The 20,556-nt window shown below is 33.8% G+C and overlaps 1 protein-coding gene across 6 annotated transcripts in view; it reads right to left on the reverse strand.

The window, feature by feature from the left end:
* LOC108694465 (fasciclin-1) overlaps nucleotides 1–20,556 on the reverse strand; it is a 315,697-nt gene that overhangs the window by 101,828 nt on the left and 193,313 nt on the right. The gene's annotated exons all lie outside the window — the stretch shown is intronic.

The following is a 20,556-nucleotide window of genomic DNA, read 5'->3' on the forward strand; positions in this document are numbered from 1 at the left end:
CACATATGATCTAAAATATCTAAATTAGACGAATATTTATTCATTATCATCAATTTTTAATATTTTCTTATTCTTCCGAATGATTATATGTATACAGTGAGTGCAGACACATTAATAGATAATTTATTAACAAAGAATAAAATATATATTTCTAAAAATTATTTTACTTAAACATTTGCATAATAATTAAAATTCATTTTTTTTTAAATAAGCGAAAATGGAAAATTATATTATTAGGATGTACAACAATATTTGTACAATCGAAAAAATTTAGCTTTTAAGATCAAAAACACATGAAACTCATTTGTCTATTAGGGCAGAGCGTGATTATTGTATAAAACTGCTAATTAATATTTATTTTCTACAAATAAGATTTTTAATCATTTCTGCTGTACAAACACTTTTTGCACTATAATTATATTTTTGTAAAATAAAGTTTTAAATGTTTAAGGATTATTATATCTATTTTCTGGAACAATCTGTACACTTTTGAAACATAACGAGATGGCGATTTTGAGTTCCCTTAGAGATCCGCAAATATCGTAAAAAACTACCCTCGGGTATTTCGAAATTTCTCGGCGCAGATGACTACATTTCCCACGGGAAACGATTCTCTTTCTCGGACTTATTTTCGTCCGAGATGAAAGGAAATTTGTGGCGATCATAGAACGTCGCGGGGTGTCCACGGATCCTTAAGGGATCTCAGCTGCCAACCGTTTTCCGACACGGAAATCAATCTCAACAGCTTCTCGTATCAATCTCCCATCGCACCTGAAGCACCCAATCACATCGGCGTCTGGATGTCCTCCGCTGTTCGTCCATTTGGGAGAAAGTTCGCTTGAAAATCCTCGTGAGACATGAGAAACTATTCGATGACGTGAAGAACAATGTCTCCGCTTGAATCGCTCGTCCAGACGAGCGACGGATATATTGATTTCTAGATGAACCGATCATCGAACAAATTTTCTACCGTTCGGAAAAACCATTGTAAAAAAATGTCACTTAAAAATACATTTGTTTCACAAAATAGGAATCTTTCAGCTTTTCTCTTCGAAGATTTTAAAATATTTGTTTAAAATACAAAATCGTTCATAAAGATCAATCTGAATACACGAATTACATAAATACGAATTAGTGCACTGCAAGGAAAATATCATATCTAATTTATTGAATCTTTTGTTCGATAATCATCGATTGACATATGAATTAAAGAAATTCAATGTGATCCTGATAAGAACGCTATAACTAGCCATGACCGTATTACGTAGTAAGAGGATTGGAAGCTCATTTTATGCGAGATTCCATATCAAAGGCAATTATTAGATAATAGAATTTATCGTGAATACTCCATCAAAGGCAGCCACAAAATTCATTTGCAATATACGCTCGACATTTGGTAATGAAATCACATATTTAAGCCCATAAATTTATTAAATTGTATAAATTAAACGAACGCGCTTTGTACGCTAAATACATACATATGTTTCTAAATCATATTTTTAAAAATTGCACATTTTAGTTAGTAAATACTACATATTTACTTTTTTGCAATCCTGTTTTGTTATGTTTTTACATACTACATGTAATTAGATACAAAGTAGTGACGTAAAAAATGGCCCGGCAAATTAATATGACAATTATTAATTTGTTCTACTTTGATTAAGTAGCTAATCGATATGCTAATTCGCTGTGTGCAAAATTAATAAATCTCGACGTGGTGCACATGCAAATGAATGGAACGTCATAATTTAAAATCGATGACGTCAGAGTTCGCGTATCACAAAATAGATTCGTAACATTACAAACTACGCTAATTAATGTCAACCGTCCGTAAATTGTGTTCTGCTTTATTTCGCAACTCTTCATTACGCTCAATTAAATTTTTGCGAATAAATCGTTGACAACGTAAAAATATACACGTCAAAATGTATACTGTAATTTGAGATGAACATATGTTTTTTCTCGTGCATTCTCGCAATTTAAATTTAAATTTAAATATGAAAAAAATATCGGTGAAACTTTTATATTACGTGTATTCATTCAGGGAAACATTGTACAGAAAAGTTCTTTATTTACATGTATTTTTTTCTGTTTTAAAAAATACGATCGAACAAATCGCAGCTTACGGCGATAAGCGCGATATTTCTTTAATAATCGCAATTTATATGACACAGACACGTATTTGCACGAAAGGGTTAAATCGCTACTCCATACGAGGAATAACATATGTCACTACGTTACACGATTACACGTTATCTCGTGACAGGAAAAAGAGGTAGGGGGATCGTTTCATGAACGTAAATCCTGATAGAAGCCCCTGTGCTCTGAACCTGACCCCTCACTTGTCGCCACCCACGTCATCCCGACAACCCTCCGCGAACGCGTTATTGCGATTGAGTGCAGCCAACTACCCTCGTGTCGATCCTCGAGCGTGTCAGAAACTACGATATTAATGCACGTTGTCACGCATAATTATGAGTCAGAGCCGAGTAATCATGTGGCTGTAGCGTAGATTGTAGGGAAAGCGCGGTTGAGATTGTCGGAGAAGGATCGGGAAAGCAAGTATTACCATATCGTATTATCAGATAAAGTGAGAAACTCGAAACGTAATAATTATTTAGTAAAATTTTGATATAAATAGTGATGTTTCGAAATAATTTGATATTATTACGCGAGTGCTCAACGTTATCGCGCGAATCCAATAATTTACCCATTTAATTTCGGACGGATTTGCAAACGTGTCAAGATGGGAGCGTTTATCATAGTTGCATGTACATACATACGCGCAGCATTGATGAGATTCCATGTATTCTGTCATGCGATAATTCCCACGAAACGAATGTACGGAAGTATCCGGGCTCCGATGTAAAATAGAGAGATAATCCTTACTATTCATTATAACGTAGATATTATCGCCGTTCATTTACACGTCGAAGTATTTTTAAATCGTTTTGTTAACTTCACATAGAATGTCACAATGTAGAGTTCGAATTTTCGTGTAATAATCATCAATGGTTATTAACGGAATTAGGTATCACGTAAGCGATAGTTGGAAATAACGAACTTAGAATTTTGGTTAAAGTGTCTAAAAATTTAGCTACATAAATATAGATTTCAAAATAATTTTGTTAGATCACAATAATTATAATTATAATTAGAGATCAAAATGATTATGTAGGACAGTCAAGCTCGACGATTATGCTGCAAAATATTTTGATATTCTAGCAACCGAGCGTCCTTACATAATTATTTTAATGATTCAACAAAATTCGTTTCAAATTTATATATTTAATTAAATTTTTTAATTTCGCCAAACTGTTCTTTCTGTGTAGATATTACATAAATTCTTTTCTAAATTCTTAGATGTCAGATTACATATATGTCTCTTATATCCTTACATGATTGTAAGGATATAAGAGTGCATTGATTATGCACTTTATATTTTTTTATTGTGAATATTATAAAATAATATTTTTTATGATTTGATTATTTAGAGCATAATAAAAAAAGTGGAACTTATATAATAAATTTTTTATATTGTATATAATAAATTTTTTATATTGTATATAATAAATTTTTTATATTGTATGTACACATATATATAATGAATATATTGAGTTGGGGGAAAAGTTATGCAGTATTTCGTTAGCTTAAAATTATGTACAGAATACTTATATTCGTTGGGAAATGTTCGATTATTTGAAAGCTTAATTTTTCCTAAAAGATGGTTTTTAAAAAATGTTCCTACGACTTTCTTGTTAGTAAGTTATATGCGGATTAAATAAAAGAATATTTTGATTCTGATTGCTCATAATTCCGTTATAAATCATGTTATAATTAAAAAATCAGATTCTTAAAGATGAAACTTTCCTTTATTAAATGATACAATTATTAATTTTTTAAATGTAGAATTATATAAATTATTATATTTAATTATTATTTATAAATTATTACGCAATGGTTAAAAAATAAAAAAAAAAGTAATATAACATTATTATTAGCTCAAATTTATATATGTTCTATTTCTTTCTTAAATTAATAATTATATCACTCATTATAGCAACGTTTCAGTTTTAAGAATATGTATTTTTATTACAGTACGATGATTTTTAATGGAGTTATGGCCAATCAAAGTCAAAATGCTGTTTTTTACTTAATGCGCGAATAATTCAGGAACAAAAAATTAAAAAAAAAACAAAAATATATGCCGAGTGCATAAAAGAGGTGTTAAATACGTTTTTCTTAATAAAAAACGGATTTAAAAATAAATAAAATTAGCTAAATATTTTATTGCGCAAAAAACAAGTATTTCGTTACATAAGACACATAAGATAGACTGAAAGTGAGTAAAATTTTCAACTGGATTATAGTGAAGAAAACCGTGCTCGTTAAGTGCATTTATATGAATATACTATCTCAACACAGTATTTACATTATAAATATAAAATATAAAAATATAAAAATAATAGATATATGTATATAAATGTAATATATATATGTATGTATTATATATAGTGGCATAATTTGTACGGGGCATGAAAATATAAATAATTTATTACTGATTTATTTATAACTGAAGTAACGTAGATTCAATCTCTCATCAGTCTGATCCAAATTGAAAACCCGGAAATAAATAATAGTAATTTTTAAGACTATTTGTATATTTTAAAACATATATTTTATAAATCTTATAAACAATCAAGTTAAACAATTAAATTTAGTCGGTATCAAGGATAATTCGTATTTATTTTATTATTATCATACTTAAGTAGTAATAATTAATTTTTATATTCGAGTGATTAGTCCGTTATTTTTAATTTTAAATATTATTTGAATCTATATACATTAGATTTTTTAAAGCATTTGGACAATAAGAGTTCGATACAATCTTAAAAGTGTAGTATATTCAAATAGAGTTTTAACTGTATTGTACCTACTATTAAATAAATATACAATTTTTACTTAGCATTTATTGCATATGCACTTACAGATTCAAATTTAGACATAAATACAACAGATTCCTGAGATTCATTACTTGCTGAAAACAATGTATACGTAGGCAGACTCTGTTTCAAAGTCATAATTGATGAACAAATATACATATTTGACGAGGAGAAAAATTTTTCTACAAAAATCATTCATTAGTTGTTTTAATAATTATGTATATTAAATAATTCTCAAAATGAATTTTTTTGTAACAATTTTACGTATTTTACAATACATTTGTATTAGAGGTATAAATATCCGAAATTATAATATTCAAATTACTCAAAATAACTAGTATTTTATCAAAATATTTTAATTATTTAATTCAAATATTACGTTTATGAGTACTAAAAGTCTGAAAAATTATTGATTCAAAGTATTATTTGTAAAATTAAAATGCTAAAATTAAAATATAAAGTTGCAATATGTAAGATAAAATTATAATTATGAATTGATTATATTCCAAGTATTAATTATATCCACATATTATAGCGGTATTCATTGACCGTTCTTATTTTGAGAACATTAAATATAATCTTAAATTGAATCAAACAGCCGTGGGATCTCAATCAAAATGTCTTAAAATCTCAATATGCTCTCTGATTCATTCATAATATCTTATTAGGATTATATTTAAGATGGTTTCAATTCTAAATATAAGATCCGATCATGAATACCAGTCTTACAATTTGAATTATGTTTATATCTTCTAATAAAATATGTTTTAAACATATCATTTATATTTTGTCAAAAATTAGTGTATGTAAAATAAATAATCTAAAATAAACATATTATTATTAATACTATAGCACTTCAGAAAAATGTAATGATTTATTTATTTAATTCATGAAACGAAGATATATATATATATAAGAAGTTTAATATAATAAATTGTCTATTTCCATCCCTCTTATCTAACTTATTTGTTTGTATTAATGGACTTGAAAGAATTATCCATGCTAAATTTAATGACACTTTGTAAATGATTGAATCATTGAACATCTTAATATTCAGATCGTTCCAGTAATTGCAGTCTCGAATATCTCGTCACTTTAAAAATTCGCCTATCACTATCATGTATAATTAGTGTAATAGCTTTATTGTTATATATTTACAAATTAAAATTATTAATTTTATGTTATATGTATAAATATTTGACAATATATATAAAATTAATTTTAGTTCATGTTGTATTTTAATTTACTATAGCCGTGCTATGATTCTGAGCATTTATTTATTACTTGCTACTAAAAATATAGTTATATAATATTTTATGTTCCTTGTAGTATTGTAATTTTTATTGTATTTTTGCTCTATTTTATTAACTTTATTTTTTTCTTTAATTTTACTTATTCTTGTGTCACTGATTTTTTAGGTGATTCGATAAAATCTTTGAGTCGCATTTTGTGCTATGACACAAATAATCTTTCAGCTTACTTTTACATTCATAATATTGTCCGACCTGCAATATACAGGATGCGTCACCAAAATTCGAACAAATCGAACAATTTCTTTAAACAAAATGTTTTTAATGAAAAAGTTTTTAATGAAAAATTAATATTACAAAAAAATCTTTTTACATGGTACTTTCCTTTTATTTGGGGGATCCCTGTAGAGCAAAATTATTCGATATACATCCTCTATTAATTTGAATGACGGCCTCTATTCTAGAATTGAAGCGTTCAAACGCACGTTGTAATGTAGCGCTGTCCATGCCGACAAATACTGTCTCAATAGCGGTCCTTAATAACGTCACATTGAGATACCGAGACTTGTTTGTGACCCTTTCAACTACACTCCATACGTAGTAATCCAAGGGATTTAAATCTGGGCTGTTGGGAGACCAGAATGATAGCCGAGGCGAGCAACTCGGCTTGTCAGCCTCAGAGAGCATCTGTCATATCTTTAATGTGTATGATTTGTATCATAGATTTTCCTCGGCAATTCGATACATTGTTGGCTCGCTTATATCAACAATCGATGCTAATTTTCGCAACGATTGCGGGTTATCCGAAATCAGCGTTTGAGCTCTTTCAACAACTACAGGAATCCTCGCAATGCGTTCTTTCGAGTAACTCTTCCTCGCTGGCATGTTGGAATCTTTGTTGGACTATACTAAAACCACATTTTGCCACAACAATCATAAATGGTTGATCTTGGGTATCCAAAGAACCGAATTATTTCCGTTGCTGAGCGCCCAGCGCGAAGACCTTCAATGATCGCGATTTTTCGATTATACTTCGCACTTGGATTTCAACATCGCGGCCGTTTTGAGAATATGACTGTTTACTAGAAGTATCAGGACGCCAATAACAATCTCTGAAGGCATAATATAGCGGAAAATTTAAATTGAAATTTGTCCGGATTTTGGTGACGCACCATATATATATACTCTATATATATATATATATATATATTACGGAAAAAGAGCATTTAGTATTACATACTAAAGCACTTCCATCGCAGTAATAACGCCAATATCTTTAGTTTTTTCATAAAGCTTTCTTATGCTTTTTTCTTATGCTCTCATCATGATTGAACCTAATATATTTGTCTGAGATAATTGTTTTAGAAAGAAAAAAAATTAATTCAAGAAATCCTTTAATATTCAAATTGTCAACTAATTTTTATTTACGTTTTGAAATAAATTTAATAAATAATTTGGAAGATATAATAATACAGAATATAATAATATAACTGAGAATAAATTATACTAAACGAATTAATTACTATCTAGATTTTGTAAGCTTTTTGAATCTATTGCTTTCAAATTATATCATTTCCATATTTATGAATCGCTATTTTATGTAATCAGAAGGATTAATAATGCAACGGTGCAAGCTTTGCATGAAAGAAGGAAAAATCTTTTGGATTCGTAAAATATACTTTAATCTAAAAAAAAAAAAGAAAAAATATACGCCAAGTGCATAAAAAAGATGTTAAATACATTCTTAATCAAAAATGGATCTGAAATAAATATAATTAACCAAGTATTTCATTACGCAAGACACATCAGCTAGACTGAAAGTGACTAAAATTCAGTCAACTGAATTATAGTGAAGAAAAAACTTGGCGTGCCCAGATTGCATTAAAACGCAATATTCTAGGACCAATATATTTTTATAGTACGGAAATTATTTGCAATGCAAATTAATAAAATGATTATTACAAACTTTTCCTCCAATACTTAAAAAAAAGGTATAACCTTTTTCATATGAATTACTGAGCCACATTTTGATTTCAATCAGCGAGTGAGTTAAGTTCCTCTCGCTGTACGCAAGTAATTCGCAATTGGCTTGGTTCGATTCCTCGATGCGTGGGCCCTTTTGGCTAATTTCAATTAGGGATAATTGATTGCTTTACACCCATCGTTCCATACTCAGTCCATCCTCTTTGTCCGCGCTCGGAGGACCATTTCATGACGAAGACACTCCATCCAAATCGCAAGACGAAGTGAGAGAAACACGTGGATAGGAAGAGAGAGAGAAAGAGAGAGAGAGAGAGAGAGAGAGAGAGAGAGAGAGAGAAAGAGAGAATACGATGAGAAGAGTAGGTAGGATATCTCCTTCAACAATCGAGGGTCTGAGGAGACGAGGAATGTAGATACAGAAGGGACCTAATCGCATGCGTCCTTCCCTATTCAACTATCATCGCAGTCAGTCACCATGAAGGATATCGCTCCTAATTGTTTGGCCATCTATCACTCGATGATCGAGCGAGTACAGAAAGGTGGAAGATTAAGTTATCCGGATCTAATTCGAGACTTTTTCTTATGATGCTTCGTGGAGTTTAAGATCTTCGCATACGAATACAAGCGCTTTAAGAATGTAAACGCTCAAATACCCCAACCGTAGTTACCCCCCCAGACGAGTTTCTATATCCGGCTGCGACACCCCCTTGTCGTCAAAGCCTGCGGCGCTCTCGCGATTGCAATGAAGAAAATGTTTGCGCGAAGGAAACAAGGAATTAAGGGGAGGGCGGTGCTGCTTTATGCGAAACTCCCCTCTTCTCGCGTATGCCAGTCGCCTTAGGCGAGAAGAGAGAAGATTGCTCTGACTCGGCATGGTTGAATAAAATTTTATTCTGATAAAGGACGAAGAGAATTTTTAATATCTCTATATATCTAGATTATCGGAATAGTTTTGGGTTTTTGTAACTTGCATCTTCGATTATATTTGGACTTTGTCATTCTTGATAACCTTATACGAAAAAAAGATTTTGCTAAAATATCTAGAAATTTAGCTAAGTATAAATCTAAAAATGAGTTTGTAGACGTCAAAAAATTATAAGATACCCAAACTAATTAGAACTTCTTTTTCTGTCATTTTCTGGATTTCTTACTTTACATAAAAAGATCAATGTATCACAATTCAATTGTCATAATTCAATGCAGAAGTCTGGTTAGAGTGTCAAAACATTGTTCATCATACTTGAGCGTATTATATAATTATTTTCATGGTCGAACAAGATTATTTCTCCGTCTCGGAAAGTCAAGAATCTTAGATTTAAATCCTAGCTGAAATAATATATTTATCGCTATAAATTATATATTTACAAGTTTTAAGATCTTATTAGCTTCACTATTGAAAAATAGAAGATCAATCTAATTTGAAATATTAATTTCAGCTTCAGTTTGTAATCTGATAAATCTTATCGGTGCGTAGTTTAGAACTGAAATAACATATTTGTAAAAATTTGCATTCAATATTATTAAGTACTAAGACCATCCACTTTGACCGAAAATAGTATTCTATTTATTAAAAATAGTATTTCTATTTATTAAAAATTATTTTTAAATTTGTATCTAGTTAAATTTTTGGATATTTTAGCAAAATCTTTCCGTGTGTATAAGGCAACGTTTTATTTGTTATATCTCCCGACTCATTTCATTTATCTTCTTAATCCTTCTGCTTCATTCAAAGTATATCGGAGATTTTATTTATATTGCCATCCGTTATTGCCGCTACGCGCCATCAGGACGCATGGAAGAGGGTTGGTCTTCATTAGGTCTCCTTCGCGTCTAATCCAACTTGAATGCCGGCATCGGTGGGATGAAGGCAGAGTCATGCTTTCCGCACGGTATCCCTGGGTATTTTGTAGTTATCCTAGACACGGACTTCCTCGCTGATGGATAAACGTGGTTCGCACGCGCAACGCGCTCTTCGTTTCGTTACCTGATTAATTGAACAGTCCAGGAATGATGACTCTCCGCGCGACGTTTCGACCGATCCTTTCATCGAGTATATTAAAGCGGACACTTTAGCGCTTAAAAAACGACGGTCGTGAGTTATCAGCACCGTCCGTGTTGCATCAGCATCAGTGATAATAAATGCGCGAGCAGATTTCTGTCGCGAAAATGTTGCCAATTTATTCTCGTCGTCGCGATACAAACGCGACTTCTGTACGTGGGTGCGATGGTATCATCGCACTCCGAACGCTCGGAAAAAAGGAGTTTTAGCATAATTACGCCGTTCCGAGCGCGAGTCGTCGCGATATGCGAACCAAGATGCAACGAGACACCCAGACTGTTTTTCTACTTATACATAGTTAAAAACACCGCCAGACGCGCTTGAATTATTTTCCTTCATTAAGACTGTTTAACTTTTTTGAATTCCTTGTAACTTTTCGAGTTGCAATTTTTGCAACTATAAGTCAGAAGAACAATATGCTATAGCAAAAATTTATTGCGCGCTATCAGGCTAAAATAATATCAACGAAAGATCAGAGCGTGTTATCGTTTAAATCTTATTAAGTGCAGCGGAAAATAATTACGCTTATAAACGGAGACTAAATTATAATTATCAACGAAGATGAATTTATGCCAGCGAAGTCTGTGGACTTGGTAGAACACGGCAGTTCTCTTTCTCTCTCTCTCTCTCTCTCTCTCTCTCTCTCTCTCTCTCTCTCTCTCTCCTCTCTGTTGGACGATTAGTTTATTATAACGTAAAGTACGTGGCCGCGTCTGTAACAACCAACGTTATGTTGATGCGAAAGCAATTAGGAAGAAGTTTACGAGTGGCGCGGCGTTCGCTCCTGGAAAGATTTTAATTACAACCTGTAAAAACAACGAATGGTCGGTCCGTTGCATTTAAGTCTCATTTTATTATCGCGCCAGACTCGAATTGCAACTTTTTAACCGTCCTGGCATTTATGTGACATAATTAAGATTTTTCTGACACGACCTGCAACGTCCCGCTGCGACGCGATGGCCGTTTATATACTTTTTCACGCCTCGTTCCGCCATCCTGACGAGTCCTCGCGTTTAATCCAACGAAGGAAAATGTGTTCTCCTCGTTTTACCTGACGCCGGAGCGCGGATCCTTACATTTGAAAAATTATTATATGAGACGATTCATCCCCGTGGCCTTATCTTAATTGGTTTAAGCTCGGCTACCGCTATGAGGAGCAGATTGGGATTTCTGGTGGCGCATACACGATTATGCCGGAAGCGTATACGCGATAAAACGTTGTGGAATTAAACGAGATTAAAATCTGTAGGATTACCGACACATCAAAACGTCTTTTCTTTTTGCTGAACCCGTGTACATTGAAATCTGTCGCGGTTTTAATCTTTTTTTCTAATGAGAATACGCAGAAAAAATCATATAATGTACTTACAAATATTATAAAAAGTATAATGATGCACGATTATGTACATGAGAAGCTTTTCATCGTAAAGTACCGTGTGTCTACAAGCGACACATTTCGTAACAGACAGATCAAAAGATTAGGATTAAAAATGCAAGATTAACAGATTATTTAAAAGCACGAATCTGAAAGTACATTTTAAATTTCTTACAGTAAAATCTCACATCAAGAAAGTATATATAATATAACCATCTTTGAAAAAAAATGAAAATATTTTACTTCTTGAAAAAGAATGAACAATTTTCACTTCAAAGGAGTGAAATCTCATTCCAAAAAAGTGAGATTTTATTCTAAAAAGACTGAAAATCATCACTTTTTTCAAGAAATGAAATTTTCACTTATTTTCAAAGATAGTTATATTTTCATTCTTGGAGTGATTTTTGCAAGAAATTTAAGTGTAGATTTCGATTAATAGTAATACATTAGAGAGAGAGGTGACACTGAAAAAGAAATTACTAAATATTAATGTATGTTTTTTCAATAGTAATCATTTCCTTAAGTAATATTAACTAAACGTTTCCTTATTCAATAAATATTTATATATAAAAAAACGACGGTTAAATCGAATACGCAGAAATTGATAGTTTTATTAAATATTTATTTACATTTAGTAAATATTTACTTAAAATTGTCAGAGTGCATAGTTCTCGAAGAGAGAGATTGCTATGTCTGTTCGGAAAAATCAAGCGAATCTCCTTCTCTCAAAACGCACGTTCCACGTTTCCCTTTGTAAACTCTCATAACCGATACTCCACTAAGATTCAATAACAGGTCAATAATAAACTCGATGACCGGGAGGAAATAGCGAAGTCTCTCATCCCTCGCGGATTCTGCAGTGTGTTTCCGACAAGAACGAAACCGCCCTTTCCTGGCCTGTGGCTACGGGATGTGTCGCAGACCCAAGCGAGCGGCTTGTTCTCTGGCACGTAGAGCACAGTGTAACCAACCCTCTCACCTACTCATGGAAACTCGCTCAAAGTCGTCGGCAGACACACACACACACACACACACACACACACACACACACACACACACACACACACACACACACACACACACACACACAGACACGTACATACAATTTGAACCCCGTCGTCCGCCGCCATAGCCATACCCAGACTATACAGCGTCTTTAAGTTTCGCACAAAGACCGGAGGAGCAGTTAAGTTACCTAGAAGCCAGAGTTCGCACCGTCCTCCTTTGTCATGCCTCCTCCATAACCTACCCACCCGACGGCGCAAGCCTTTGCCTCTCTACGAGTTCCTCCTCGCGCACTCCCCACGACTTCTCCATCCCCAATGCGACGAGGTCTTTAACTTTCCGCGACTAAATTTACCGGCAGTCGAAATATCCGCCATTGTCATCACCGCGTGTCACCGGCACGGCGGCCGGATGAAAATACCGAGATCTTTGGATTCGTCTAGTTCGAAATGTTGAATTATTGTATGAATTATGACATTTTCCATTATTTAAACCGTACACTCTTAATGACGATGAAAACGATGAATACGTTGCCTGAAAATAATGGGATTCGCATTTCAATAAGAAAGATCTTAAAAAGTAGGCAAACTTGTCCATGCATGATTGGGAACTGAGAAGCTTTCTGTTATGAGATATAGAAAATCGATCTGACTTTTTTCCTTTTTCGTTCTCTTTTTCTTTTTTTATTCCGATCAGATCAGATTTCAATTTTTATCGGAGAAAAGTCTTGAGAAGTTCAACGAAATCACTGCACCGAACGTGCAATACGTAGAAATGTCCTCTGTTAACCTCGCACGACTTCGCTGATGCTGTGCGCCGTTTTGCAGGACATTATCTCGCCACAATGTAACTTTACAATGGCGAACAAATGGCTCGCGTTGGCACGACCGCGAGCCGCGACTGTGGCTGACCAGCACCCCTTAAACTCTTTGCCTGTATGTAGTCATTCACGTACTTAATAGGATAATACCTAGCGGTTGCTTGGCTGTTATTCCTGCAATCGTCTATATACCGTCCGTTACATCCATCTCATATTCTTTCGTGCATTTGTCGCTGCAAAACCACTTCGATTCCAGATTTTACGATAAATCCGACTAAAACGATTCGGATCGTTCTAGGAATAAAATTAATCCTTCTATATAGCAAGATGAACTTTCAAGATATCCAGAAAAGTAGAATTGGAATCGACTTGATATTTTGTTCATTTTTTCTAATCAATTTTATCTAATCAATAGATCTGTTTGCCCTATTTGTACTTTTTGCACTGAGCATTTCTCTTTTTACAACGCCTGAATATATATTTATCTCGTTTGAAGAGCAAAAATTGTTGAGGATTTCAAGCAACACAAACAAACCGAATGTAACAAAATAATAAAAAGTAAACAATATGTCATGAAACTTTTTCCTCTGTTCCTTTCATTACTCGTGTTTATAGGCAAGACAACTTCGCGTTATAAATTCGCTTAATATATGAATGCTATTTGTACACATTATTACGTTTAGTACAAATTGTTTCACAATTAAAAAATGTTGTATTTGTCTTTATCTACAAGATATGTAGAATATTATTAATTTTTATTCAATCGTAAATTATGAAAGAGAATAATAAAAATTGAGATATAACGTTAAAATTAGGGCTTGTATGAAAATTTAAATCTCGTTAGAAATGGCAAATTAAAAATGCTTGAGGAACGTAAGACGCGGATTACGTTTCGTTCAGAAAAAAGGTTCCATCCCACCTAATCGGAGAATAAAATCTCATTAAAACGCTTCGCTCCCGAGATTCGACTCAGGATGAGAAATTGCCTAGGACGAACAAAGATAAACGTGAACGAGAAGAAGGAGCATGTTTGGGATGAACCGAGAGACCACGATAGTCGGGCGAGAAGTGAAATGATAAATTAAACCGACCGCGGTAACGCTTGGCCGCAAAACAAGGCGGGTTAAGCTGCGGAATTATGAAAGTTCCAAGACTAATTGTGAAACTTTTCGCAATGTACAAAATTGCCGCAGACTCGCGAGGGACGGCGAGAGACGGATGCGGGGGTCAGTTCTCTCGTTGCCGCTCGAGGTGAAGTGCCGCGAGATGGGCGCCAACTTGACGAGATAAAGAGAGCTTTTTCCCCGGCACTCAGGAGGGAAATAAAGGAGAAGGAGTCACAGCTTCGACTTCTCGAGTTCTCTGTTCGTCTGAATTTCGTGCGAAAGAAGGGAACCGAATCTCGCGCATTTGTCCGAAGTTACTGCCGAGTAAATTGCCCAAGTCAATTCGCCGTGATTTGACTTAAGTTTATTACCGCAAGCTGACGAAAGAGAGTGCATAAAAAGTGTCTAAACGTGCAGGAATTAAAGCAGGAATTTTAAACGTTAGAAACTTTAGTGTCTAAGAAGTTGTTAGTGTAAATATCTTGGACTGCAACATTTTTTTTTAACAAGCACCATACAATAGTTACACAAATGCATATAATAAAAACACCGGTTTTAGGGGCAAACGAAGTTATTTATTTTTTATTCGTTACTTTTAGTAAATAGTTGTAAGTTGTAAATCGATGCAGCCTGCAACATCACGCGAGCACAACTATATCGCCGTTGCTTTCTCGTCCTTTATTTACCGCGCATCACGACGGCAGCGGAAGAGCAAGGAGGTGGATAGTGGAGCAAGGGGGAAGATAATGTAATTCTTGACAATCTCTTTCAAGACGCGTCTCGTAAAAAGTCTTTTGCACGCGGTAATCTCGTTCGAGCTGTTTGCTCTCCAATACGTCGCTCCGGCGTAGACCAAAAAAAAAAAGGATAAGGCGATTCAACGAACAGTCGACGAGGAATAAAAGTAGCGGCCCGTCATCGGCTACTCTTCTTCTTTCGTCCTCTCGTTGTCGTGCTTCGCGGAAAAAAACGCGCCTCAGGCCGAATAACATTGATCCAGCAGCGACTCGTGTCAACGGAGTCGACGACCTTACAACCTTTGATTATTTAGTTCGAACAGTTCCCATGGTGGTCTCCGAGGTAATTCGTCGAGGTAATTCGCAACTGTGGAATGCCCCACAGGAAAAGCGGACTTAAAGAATAAGTTAGCGGGAATATGTTGTTGACAACCGCAGAAAAGCACATTATTATGCTTTTATTGTGGAGAACATAACTCTGCCGAAAGATGAAATTTCTCTAAAATTAATCAAGTAAATAACTAGATCCTTTTTCTGAATGTAATGTCCAAGAAAATATCTTTTACCGCAATTCACAAAATAAAATATAGATTATATAATTTCTACAATTCTTACTACAATATTACGCGAGTCATTCTGCTCGTGATAAAAGTGAGCTTTTAGTCCAAGGATGACCAACTCACTAGACAGGACAAAATTGATTCGGATTTAAAGCTATCCGGATATCCGTTTACGATATCAATTATGAATAAATGTGATCAAATTCGGATTATCAAATATTCGAATTTTCTAAGATATCCGAATTTGAGATCCGAATAGTAAAAGTCGAATCCAAATCCTATTCTCAAATTCGGTTCCGGATTCGTAGCAAACTTATAGCGAATTCGATTGGATGCATTAGTGCGGACTGAGTGTATATTAAAGTCATTATATTATACACTTATCTGAGTATAAAAGTGTGAAATACAAATATTTCTAATATAGTAGAGAGCGCTTTAGGATCAAAGTTGGATGTTTCGAATAATATAATATTCTTGGTTCATGAGTTTAATTAATCTCAAATGTTAACCAAGAATATTATATTATTCAAAACATCCAACTTTGACCGATTCTAAGGTAAGCTCTCTACTATATTATGTTGTTACATTAACTCGGTCGATTTCTATTTCACAAATATTTTTAATTTTGTAATCTTATTAATTTTGTAATCTTTGTTATTACTATTTTAAGATTGAGAGTCTGTTCTAAACGTTTGTACTTATAAATAATATTAAGTCTCATAAGACATATATGCAAGAAACACAACCTATAGAAACAAATGCCTTAAACGGTATAGTTGGATTTTAAGTGCTTGTATAATTCCGTGTGAATTTATATTTATATTTTTTAATTTAATTTTTCTTCAATTTTATATATATATATATGTGAATCAAAATTCAAATTTTATTTAAAAAGTAACTTGTGTTAAAATTCATTAAATACATCGTTTTACAATCGATGTTTTTTTTCTTTCTGGACATGGATCTAAATCTAAATTCAGATTCGGATCCAGATTTGAATCCAAATTCAGATACGCGGATCCGAATAATTCAGATATCCGGATTACCTGAATAATACGGTTTTGAGTTCTGAGATCGGATTCAGATATCTGAATATTTAGATATCTAATTTTTCTTAAATCGCTTAAGTCTAACGGCTAAAGTCTAAAAATTGCGCAAAAACAGAATTTAAAGAAATTATTGTCACTTAATCTCTTTCGACTTTTAAGGCCTTTTAAAATAAGATTGTGGATCGAACGTAAAGAAGCATGTGCTATCAAAGAAAAAAATTTTAAATCCCAAAATGACACAATAAAACAATAATCGTATATTAAATCTATTTTTTACACGAACGATCTCTGGCTGCGCAAGTTGTTGCTTTTGTTCGATTTCGCACTAAAAGCATCAGGTTGTTATTTTATTGCTGCGCTTTATCACATATTGTAATGATTTTGAATATGTATATCGATTGGTTGTCGAATAATATTTTAGGGAATTCTATCTGACAATACAAACAGATAAACAAAAAACAAAGATATAATATTGCTTTAAACGTGAAAACAAACAAAACACTGCAATTTTTAGTAATTTTCTGCAGCTGAATTAGTATGTACTTTTAGAATACTTTTGATATCTGATGGAAACGTGAAAAAAAGTTTTAGTGTAGTTTAATGCAGGAATTAAAAACATGTCTCTAGATTAATGTTTTGATCTACTTTGTAATGATTTACTTTAAAAAAATATAAACAAAAAAAAATTAATAGTTAACAACAGTTAAAAACAATTAACAGTCTGTTTAACAACATTTGTTAAACAGAAGAACTTTTTTATTTTCAATGTATGAGAAAAAATATAATTATAAGATTATATATTCTATATATATATATATGGTTTTTTTTGATAACAAATTCTATATAACAAGATACCAAAGATATCGAAATTCTATAATGACCACACAAAAAAGATTAGCTACTCCTATTTTTTAATCAATGATTTCTGATAAAAAGCAATCCCTTTTTCTCTAACTTAAACTTCATTTCTCCATGTATCTTTACTTTCTCAGCTGCACGATAATCGTCACTCGACAAGTTCTTCGCAAAGCTTGCGTAATATTACCACTCCGTGCAGTATGAAACGGTCGTTTTCCAGTACGAGAGTCCGCGCGCTCGCGCGCGGCTTAGCCGCGCAAATCGGATTAATTATTTCCCGGCGTGGCCGGTCGTGGCCGAAGGCGCGGCCCTTTCTTATCGCCTGGTTTAACGTAAGCACTTGGAGGGACATACGCGGTGCGCGGTTCGTCCTACGTGGGATGTGTTTGCCTTCGGGTCTCCGTCAAGATCGATGGCGCCGTGCCACGGCGCGGCGCCGATGCGACTATCCATGTAAGCGTTCGCCGCCGTGCCATCCCGCCGCGTGGCAGCGCAAACATTGCACGTCGAAATTACACACCGCGTGACATCGCAAACACGAACGCAGACGCGAAGACGACGAGGCAAGATGAGGCGAGGCGAGACGAACGAGGGTACGCCTAACGAGGCCCGTCGTCGCGTTTACCATAATCCGCTAAGGATAATAAGGATTTTGATTGAGCAGGTTGTTTGCCGCGTCTCCATTGATTAAAGACGATCTTGTGATACATCTCCCACGACGCAACCCTATGAGACAAGGATACGCATAGCTCTGTCTATTTTTAAAGCTTCAAGTGGCGAGCTTGTTAAAATTTAATCCCTTCTGAAAACTTTAATCAAGATAGAATAAAATGGCGCAGAAAATATGAGTTTTCTTTCAGTCAAGTGTCACTGATAAAGTCTTTCCTTTCTTAGCTTCTTGTAGGTATTCTTTGTCAGGAATGTCATGAATTCCTCATCTTAAAATTCCATAATTTTTCCTTGATTTCTGAATAAAATTTCATGATTTTTTTCCTTTTAAAATGTTTTTTAATTTATTGTATTTTATTAGATTTTCATTAATTTTATATTATATTTTCATCCCGATTTAAAAACCGTCAAATACTTTATTAAGAGAATAATTTAAATTACTAATTAATGTTGCTGACATCGCTTGCATTTATACAATAATTTTTTAATTAGTAATATTTAAAAATTGCGTAATTATAATGTACATTTATTAAATTTCTTTAAAGCCAAGAATTTTAATTTTTCAAAGAATTTTGCAAAATTCTCTAACATTCTTTGATTTTCAATTTTGTGGCAATCCCGAAACAATTACGTAGGAATATCAAGCATGATAAACAATGCTATAAAAACTTTTCATATTCACAATCAGTTTGATTGTACATAATTATTTTTAACGATTCAACAAAATTATTTTCAGTATCTAACTAAATCTTTCAATCTTCAACAAAACCGTCCTTTCCGTATATATTCCATTATGTCGTACGAAACATTTTTTTCTCTTTTTTTTTCGTAGGGAAATAATCACTACACACACAGAAGCTCTTAAGATGATCTTGGTTAAGAAAACAAATGAGATATCCTTTAATTGTCTTGATATTAAATTGAAGTTTCGCATTTTTGCGGATTTGCACCGTGAATTTTTCTGGCGTCTCGCCGGAATATACGAATGTTAAAGGAATCTATCTCCCCAATTCTTCCAAGAACGAAAGCAATTTCGTGAGAATGCGACTGTTCCGCACGAATTCGCTTCGATTTCTGTCTGCTGCACGATAAAGTGTAACAGGATGCATTAACGTGAAGGGATTCTGACGCATTGGCTCGCTGACGTCGCGCAATATTAGTCAGCTACGCTCAATCGCAATAACGCTCCATCCCTCTCCCCCTTCGTACCACCCCTTTCTATCAGGATCTACATCGATGAATGCCCAACGGATGCCGAACGGTCATAAATGCGGATATGTCGATAACGGATTGCCGGCCACCGCTCGCTATTATTATTCGCGACTATCGAAGAAGCTCTGAATTACGAAAGCACGTAAGCGTCCGGCGCATATCGAATGCTCCTTCTGATCCAGTGCGGCTTTACAGCTCGACGGATGCATTACGGATGTATGCGTGGGCCCGCCCGTCCCGCCTCATCGAGATCAAAGGGCGAAATACCGAAACTCGACTCGGCGGAGTTAATGCACTCCGGCGCACGAAAACTGGACGAAGAAAGGAAATAATGCAGATGTGGAAGAGAGGTGGGCGAGGTCGCCAAATCGTGGAAATTGAGTTTCTACGGCCGTGTCGAGAATTTTCCCGTGTCGCTCTGACGCGGCCTATCCTGAAAAATGCCGTGTGATACAATAATGGAGACAACGGAATTCCTCGATGGTTTGTTGATTTAGCAAATTTGTATTTTCTGGATTTTAAAATATCGTCTTACCTTAATTCTTTTCTCTCTCTCTCTCTCTCTCTCTCTTTCTCTCTCTCTCTCTATCTCTGTTATACATTATTGAAAGTTAGTTTTTTATAAAATATATTATTACCCGAGAGGATCAGATTTGTTGAAGTATTTAAAAATTTAGCTAGAAATAGATTTGAAAATAATTTTGTAGACTAGCAAAATAATTATGTAGGACATGGTGAATGACGCTACAAAAATTTTGATTCGTTCTAGTAACCAGTTTGAGTGTCATATACAATTATTTTATAATTATTTTATAATTATATTATTGAGTGACCTGTATAATTATTTTTGATGGCCCCATTATAAAATTATTTTCAGATCTAATTAAATTTTTAGATATTTTAACAAAACTATTTTTTTTTCCATATAAA

This window comes from Atta colombica, unplaced genomic scaffold, assembly GCF_001594045.1.
Source record: "Atta colombica isolate Treedump-2 unplaced genomic scaffold, Acol1.0 scaffold12, whole genome shotgun sequence".
Classification (NCBI taxonomy): Eukaryota; Metazoa; Arthropoda; class Insecta; order Hymenoptera; family Formicidae; genus Atta; species Atta colombica.